Raw genomic sequence first — 8,944 nt, 5'->3', positions numbered from 1 at the left:
TCGTCCAAATGCGCAGCTTCGTCATCAGATACTCCATCATCCGAAAGCTGAGGAGGAAGTGGCAAAGGTGGAGCAGAAAGCTGAACGGCTGAATCCGGCAGCACGGGTGCATGCGTAGCTGCTGCGGATCCAACATTATGCCGCTGCTGGTCAGTCTGCGAGCTGGCAACAACAAAAGCAGAGTGCTGGTGCGTGGGAGGGACTGCCGTGGGTTGCGGAGCATGCCGCATGGGTTGCGGAGCATGCCGCATGGGTTGCGGAGCATGCCGCATGGGTTGCGGAGCATGCCGCATTGTGTCAAAACACGGCAGCTCGACAGCACCTTCCCACTGCTGATGCGGTAGCTCACGCATGTCAACGGAGGGTGCAGCATGAACATGCGTCTGGCAGGGTGGACTGCGCATCGGTGGTGGAGCTCTCACAGGTGGAGTGTGGGAGCAGGCAGCAGCAGTATCTGCTGAGCGCATAACCGTGGCAGGTTGTAGGTTAACTGGTGCAGTGTCAACCTTCTCAGCACGATACTCCTGCATAAAGGAAGCAAGCTGAGACTGCATAGTCTGCAGCATGGACCACTTAGGATCTACCGTGGTTGGTGCGGCAACAGACGGAGTAGTTGCCTGCTGCGGAACCACTCTACCTCTCTTGGGAGGTGTGCAGTCTTCGGAAGACTGCGGCGAGTCCGAACTGACCCAGTGGCTACACCTGGGCCGTTGGACTCGCTCGGAAGGGACCTTACGCTTGAGAGGTCGTGAGACCTTGGTCCAACGTTTCTTCCTCGAAACTTCTTCCACAGACGAGGAATGATAGGGCTCATTCGTCTGTTTGTGGATGGGACGATCTCTGACAGATACGTCCGCAACCACTGAGGGTACATCCGTACGCTGATCAAGGCCTGCCGAACCCTTTGGTCCTTCGACATTGCTTCTCCCCTGGGCTTGGGAGCTTGCAAGAGGTCCCGGACTGGGAGGACGACTGGCACGAACAGATGTACCCTCATGCGCAACACTGACACTGACACTTTTCACTTCACTTGCACTCACTACACTTCCCACTGCACTTTGCGCTTTCAACTCTTTGACATCTGCCAAAAGTTGATTCCGGTCATTAGCTAATGACTCCACTCTGTCACCAAGAGCCTGAATGGCACGCATCATGTCCGCCATGGAGGGTTGAGCACTAGTAGCAGGGTCGGGAGTCACCACTACAGGGGAAGGAATAGGTTGAGGGGCATGGGGAGAGGAAAAATCAAAAGAGCGAGAAGAACTCCTCCTGATCCTATCCTTCTCTAGCCTACGTGCATTCTTTAGGAATTCGTTAAAATCGAATTCCGAAAGCCCAGCGCATTCCTCACATCGATCTTCCAATTGACAGGATTTACCCCTACAATTGGAACAAACGGTGTGAGGATCTATGGAGGCCTTCGGAAGACGCCTAGAACAAGCCCTAACGCTACACTGCCTGTACTTAGGGACTTGAGAATGGTCAGACATCTTGAATTGTAGAAATAGTCAAGGGGGAATTCCAAAATCTAGCAAAGTTCATTAACAATTAATCCAAATCTAATCAAAAAGCTTGATAAGCTAATGATAAAGGTTCCTGAATAGCGAAGGCTAAAATCTAGAGCGAATACATCACCAAAATCGTGAAAAACAACTCCAGAAACAACAGCGTATCCAAGTAGGTCTTGCCGGTGGCACGACAGAGGAAAAATTGAGTTGTTGTTGACAAGAAGTACCTGAGTACCTACTCGACAGATGGCGCTGTTGTGTACACCCCCACCTGTATAGCGATCGCTGGCGTATCCCGACCTTAGATTTTTCTGTCGGGCAACAGAGTTGACAGCAACATGATCATCGGGTAAGATTAATATTGAAAAAATAAGAATAAGACAGGGGACAATTTGTGCACCAAAATTATGTTAATTTTTTTTAAGATAAGTCAATACTGTAAGAGAAACAACTCTTAAGGCCAGCTTACACGGTGATAGTTCACTGGCGCAAGTAAACTTTTCAGGATAGTAAGCCTTTGCGCGGGGATAGTTTATTGACGCCAGTAAACTATCCCCATGTAAATAGGCCTTTATGAGAAACAAAATAGAATCCCTAGTATAAGTATATGATATAATGTTCCCTAGTATCAATAGATGTAAAGTAGAGACAGCGATAAGAAACTGTTGCTGTATGGAAGAACTTAAGACTTTGGCACCAATCATATTGGTTAGAAATGGAAGGATAGAGACAGTTGAGGAATATAACCTAACCTAACCTAATACTTAGGGTTGCAGTAGCTAATTGGAAACTGCCCTGCCTGGCTATCTACTGGACTTGGGTTCGAGACACGTTCAAGCTCGGTGTCATTAATAAGCTAAACTAAAACTCTAGTTGGAAAAGCAGGATGCTATAAGACCAAGAGCCCCAACAGGGAAAATAGCCCAGTGAGGAAAGGAAATAAATAAACTACATTAGCAGTATTGAAAAAAAGAATATGAAATATTTCAGGAATAGAAACATTGAAATAGGTTTTTCATATACAGTATAAATTATAAAGAGACTTATATATCAGCCTGTTCGATATAAAAACACGCTCGGCAAGTTTGAACTTTTGAAGTTCCACCGATTCAACTATCTGATTAGTTTGTAAGTGTGGAAAGTTTCTGAATGTGTGATAGACGTACTCTAGTAAACCTCCGTGCAACTGGGCAGCGAAGATTCGGCCCGGGAAATACGGGCGCAATCACTCACCACTCCAGGGGAAAACACATCGAATGTTGGGGTTCGTAAACCTTCACTATAATGTCCTATCTGGAGAATTACTTCCTCATGAAGTCTTTAAATGTCTTCTTTCGATTTGTCGTTACCAAAGCCACCTAACGCTCAGTCGTTATTTTTGCTCTGTCCTAGAAAACCCTAGTGAGATGCTGGACAGGTAAATAATCTACGAACAATATTGCTAAAATTAGAAAGGGGTCAGAAGCATATATGTAATTCATTTTGTCTACTGGCTTTAATTCAGAAATGATCTTTACATTGTACCAACCGTGTGTCACACGATCGTACATAGTTAATTTTGTGCTTGTATCTTCGCTCTCCCCTCGCACTTAAAAGAACCTGAAAAAACATGTCTGTTTTTCTCAATGGTAACGGTGTTGATTTTGAACATGAAAATTCTTGTTGCCTTGAACTTTTGTATATAAAGAGAGTGTTTCATAATAAACTCACTCAGTTGCTTTCAACCTGCCTTTGAGTCACAACCTTCTCACGGCCCGTCACAACATTGAAGGACTTAAGAAAAGGAGTGCACCTGCTAATATCAATTTTACCTTTATTTTTTTAGTTGACTTATTCTCTACAATAATATGTTTGGAATAATCGACAAATTTAAATCAACGGGACTATCCTAAATTTATAACATACAATAATACCTTCATTTTGGGAGATTTACAACAGTGATGAACTGGACATCTTAACAATTTCAAAGGCAAAGAAAATTAAAAGGTTTACAAAATTCATAGATCAATGATTAGTGAGAATGCGAATAAGATTATACTTTTAACTCTTGTATGCTGAAATAAGAAGTCTATTATAATTATTCTATCACTACATTAAGGTAGTATACTGTAAGGTCAGACAAGTGGTCAAAGACCTGGGACCCAAATACCAAATGTGTAGAGTGAAATATAATAACGATACGTTGATACGATGAATTCTACACGCAATGCCTGAATGTAAAAAGCAAACATTATCTAAAAATATATGATCTAATCTAAATGGGCGTGTGTGGCCGCACTTAATCGTAACATCCGTAAGTTTCGTCCTGCAATGCAAGTCTCCGTTCTCGATTTCTTGTTTGGCAAGGGCCCTAGTAACACTTTCCAACTGGCCCACACCTATATTCCCTGTTTTATTAACCTACCAGGGTCTTTGGATCTGGTATAAACTTCCGTCCTCTCCTCTAGGGTCACCTGTCCAGTGACTTCCAAGTTCACAGGGACTCCTTTGTCCTCTTCTGGGCAATAAATGGGAAGAACAAGCTAAGATGTGTGGGGTGAGACGGGTTTTGCTACCGACACGGCAGGTAAGATTCGCCTGGACACTAGGATGCCTCATGAAGCGACGGACAGATATCAGGGGCGATACGCTCATCCTCACCCCGTATAGAAGAAGGTCGACTTGCGTAGGTTTGACCGTTTACACATATTGAGGCGCCATTTTGAGATTTCCACACAGAACTTTATGGGCTTGCAGAAAGTGAGTTCTATGCAGATTTTCTATAATACAAGGAGTAAACTTGCAGCTGGTTAAAACTCATTTAGCAAAAGGGCTTGTGCAGTGGACAAATATATTTCCTAAGCAAATCCCAGTGACAACTTTTCTTAAGGAAAAGAAACGACATATATCATATGTCTTGGATCTTTACAGCCGTGATGTCGCAAAGAGCTACTATCCAATATTGAAGGCCAGAGGCCAATACATGCCATCACAAAAAGACAAGACCGACACCGAGCAAAACAAACAGGATCGTCTGGATGCCTCAACTGCGGAACACAGCACAAGAAGGGCGCTCGTTGCCCAGCCACAGACAGCGAGTGTCATTACTGTAAGGGTAAAGGACACTGGAGAAACGTGTGCTTCAAGAAAAAGTGCGATGAGCAGGATAGAATGCAAATAAACCAACGACCACAAACCCATCAGCCAGGCACCAACAAGTGCACGAGTTGACCGGAAGTGACGATGGAGACTCAAGAGACTCCAAAGATGATGGTTTCTTCTTAGAATGACGAGAGGCTAAAATACACGGCATAACAACAACGCCCCCACCTCACGGCAACATCAAAATGATTGCAGAGCAACCGGTCACCGTAAAATGCAAAATTGACAGCGGCGCGGAGGTTGATGTTATGCCCTTAGGTGTTTACAGACTGTTATTCCCTAATGACATTGGAGTAAACGGTGAGCCGAAATCCCTTAGACCAAGCCCCATAGCACTGACAACATATGGCAATCATAAGATCAAACAATACGGTGTCTGTAACATACGGTGCTGTCACCAATGATCTGAGACGTGTGAGTTTTACGTTACCGAAGATAGTGGTACACCGATGCCAAGCCTGTCGTCCAGCCTACGCTTTGGCTTAATAACACTCAATTGCAGTGAGGCTCACTGCTCCAGCTGCCAACAGACATGCGAGGTTGCTGGCATCGAAACAAGTGAACTTAGTGATGAAACGGAGGAGTTAATCAAACAATATCCTACTTTATTTGACGGCATCGGACTATTCCCTGGTGAATATCATATCGAGGTACAACCAAATGCCGAGTCGGTGATACACCCTCCCAGACGCGTGCCTGAGTCACTGAAGGACGCTGTTAAACATGAGCTCAAACGCATGATTGACCTAAACGTAATCGAAAAAGTTGACAGGCCAACCGACTGGGTGAACAACATCGTATATGTCACAAAACCATCGGGAGACCTTAGAATTTGCTTGGACCCCAGAGACCTTAAAAAGTCCGCACCACTACTGTACACCCAAACACTTGATGACGTATTACCCCAACTACAGGGGGCTGCATTCTTTACCATCTTGGATGCATGTTCAGGGTATTGGAATGTGAAACTCGATGACTAATCCAAGTTTCTGACAACCTTTAACACCCCATACGGTCGCTACTGTTTCTGCAGGTTGCCCTTCGGCCTAGTATCAGCACAAGACGTGTTCCAGAAGAAGGTGGACAAACCTTCGAGGGTCTAGAAGGGGTAGTCACAATCGCCGATGACATTGTCGTATTTGGAAAAACGCAAGAATAGCACAACCAGAGACTGCGTAAAGTGATGGAACGAACAAAAAAAGCTGGCATCTGTCTCAATCCCAACAAATGCAGAGTACGGCAAAACAGGATCAAATTCTTCGGAAACTATCTAACATCACAGGGTCTGGAGTTGGACCCAGACAAGATAACCGCTATTGTCAACATGAAGCATCCTCGAAACGTACAGGAAATGAATTCCTTCTTGGGCATGGTGAACTATCTCTCCAGGTTCTTCCCAAACCTTGCAACCAAAATCGCCCCTCTGAGAGACCTTGTCAAACAAGATGTGGAGTATGTGTGGAGCCCAGAACACAAAAAGGCATTCGATGCTATCAAACATGACCTCCAAAACTGCGCGACGCTCACATATTTTGACGCTAAGCAAGAGGTCACCACACAAACGGATGCTAGCATGAGAGGGGTCGGCGCTGCACTCCTACAGAACGGTCAACCTGTGGCCTATGCCAGCAAAAGTCTTTTGCAGACAGAAAGCAATTACAGTAACATAGAGAGGGAGATGCTTGGGGTGGTATTCGGATTAAATAGGTTTCATCACTACGCGTACGGCCGCCCAGTAATTGTGGAGACAGACCACAAGCCATTGGAATCTATTGCCAAGAAAGGCATCACGCAGGCACCACCGACGAGACTGATGCGCATGCTGCTACGGATACAACCATACTCATATGATATTCGGTACAAGCCTGGCAAGGAGGTATGCATAGCCGACACACTCTTGAAGATGCCAGTCCAAGGCCAGAAAGGAAATACAGGATGTCATACGAAACGTATCGTGGAACAGGCTAGAAGCCATAAAGTCAGCGACAACCACGGATAGTGAGCTGGCACTACTAAAGGAGATGGTCCACGAAGGATGGCCAGAAGTACAGAAGGAATGTCCAGTCATTCTGCGGCCCTACTGCAACTTTAGAGACGAGTTAGCTATTGTAGATGGTATCATCCTAAAAGGTCTAGGATAATAGTGCCAAGGTGTCTGAGGTCTGACATCCTAAAGCGCATACACACCAGTCACCAAGGCATCGAAAAGTGCCGATTACAAGCTCGTGAATGTGTATTCTGGCCTAAAATAAATGATGACATTAAGTCGTTAGTGAAACAGTGTAATACATGCCAAAGAAACCAAACAGCTCAACAGAAGGAACCTTTGGTACACATAGAAGGCGACCATCCATGGGACAAGATATCATGTGACTTATTTCAACTCATGGGGGTGGAATACCTACTTGTTTTCGACTACTATAGTTCATTCTCCTTCATTAGATGCTTTACAAGCACCACATCTAAGTCTATGATCCAGAAACTCAAGTCAATATTTGCAGAACATGGGGTTCCCAACACCCTTATCAGCGACAATGGACCTCGGTTCAGCTCACAGGAGTTCTGTGACTTCGCGAGACAGTTTGAATTTCAGCATCAAACTAGCAGCCTGCGTTACCGACAGAGTAAAGGGAAAGCTGAGAGATTCGTAGGCACCGTCGGACGGACACTGACCAAGGCTGCGGAGAGCAATGAGGACCCAACCATAGCCCTTTTATGCCTTAGAACACCACCTATTGAGGCTGGAGAACCATCGCCATCAGAACTATTTTACGGAAGGAAGATGAAATCCAACCTGCTCATATGCTCAGAACCAGTCACACGGAGGGAACGAACATGCAAGTGGCGGGAGCATTACAATAAATCCGCTAAACAACTCCCAGAACTTAGTGAAGGCCAAGATGTCCGCATGATGACCACAGCAACAAGTGTTGGATACCGGCGAAAGTCCAGCAAAGACGGGACGAGCCATGTTCATATGATGTGATTTCCCACAACGGAGTGAAATACCGACAGGAGAGGAGGCACCTGAGGACCACTGGCGAGAAATTCCAATTCAACACCAATACTGTGCCAGAGGACGTTGTGGATGACCAGATAGATATTATCAACAACACGACAAGCCTTAAAAGATGGCCCCCGAGACACCCATACCGGATACTCGATCACAGGGCGCCAAATACTCAAGTTATGAACGCCTTATTAAAACACCTGATAAATTGAATCTGGCCATAAAAATATCGTAACATGGCTTGATACCGTGAACACACGGCGATGAGGTAAACAGCATACTTATGTATCATTGATTGTAGTAGTAACCCAATTGAATATATACTTATTGTGCTACTGTTAAATACTGATCACATGCATCAAGAATTGTGTTGAAAGGTTTTTTTTTTTTTTCCCCATTTGTGAATCTTCTGGAAATATGTTTTCTTCATTATGCTTATTGTTCGAGGGAGGGAGATGTCATATGGCTTGCCATGTGAACCGAACATAGCCTCTCTACCATGGTTTTTTTTTGTTCACCCTCTCTGGGTAGAGTTCTCTTGCTTGAGGGTACACTCAGACACACTATTCTATCGTATTTCTGTTCCTATTTTGTGTTTATATACTGTATATTAAATACAGTATCTATTTTAATGTTGTAACTGTAATTTAACATATTTGATTTTGATTGTTTATTACTTCTCTTGAAGTTTATTTATTGCCTTCTTTCCTTTCCTCACTGGGCTATTTTTCCCTGTTGGAGCCCTTGGGCTTATAGTATCTTGCTTTTCCAACTAGGGTTGTAGCTTAGATAATAATAATAATAATAATAATATTGATATGTCCATGAGATCATGGTGAGGGGTAGATGGAGATGGTTTGGCCATGCTCTTCGCACTCCCCCAAGAAAGATTAGTTCACCAAATATTCAGCTGTGCTTCACAAGGCACTAGAAGCCTTGGAAGACCCAAACCTACATGGCTGAGGGCTGTGAAGCCTGAAGTGGGAGATAATGAATGGTGAAGTATTGAATTGGAAGCTCAAAAAAGTCTTTAAAGAATTGGTAGTCTGCAATCTCTCTCTCTCTCTCTCTCTCTCTCTCTCTCTCTCTCTCTCTCTCTCTCTCTCTCTCTCTCATCATCAAAAGATAAACTATTTTACCTTAGCAACCGAATCCAGTAATCGATGAACAAGATTCAAATTCAGAACCATTGTTGATGTTATTACTAGGCCTATTAGTAGGCTACTGCAATTACTATTATTATTCCTACTATTATTGTCATTATCACGATTATTATTACTATCAT

This window comes from Palaemon carinicauda, chromosome 25 (assembly GCF_036898095.1).
Source record: "Palaemon carinicauda isolate YSFRI2023 chromosome 25, ASM3689809v2, whole genome shotgun sequence".
In the NCBI taxonomy this organism is placed as follows: Eukaryota; Metazoa; Arthropoda; class Malacostraca; order Decapoda; family Palaemonidae; genus Palaemon; species Palaemon carinicauda.
This window is presented reverse-complemented; position numbering follows the sequence as displayed.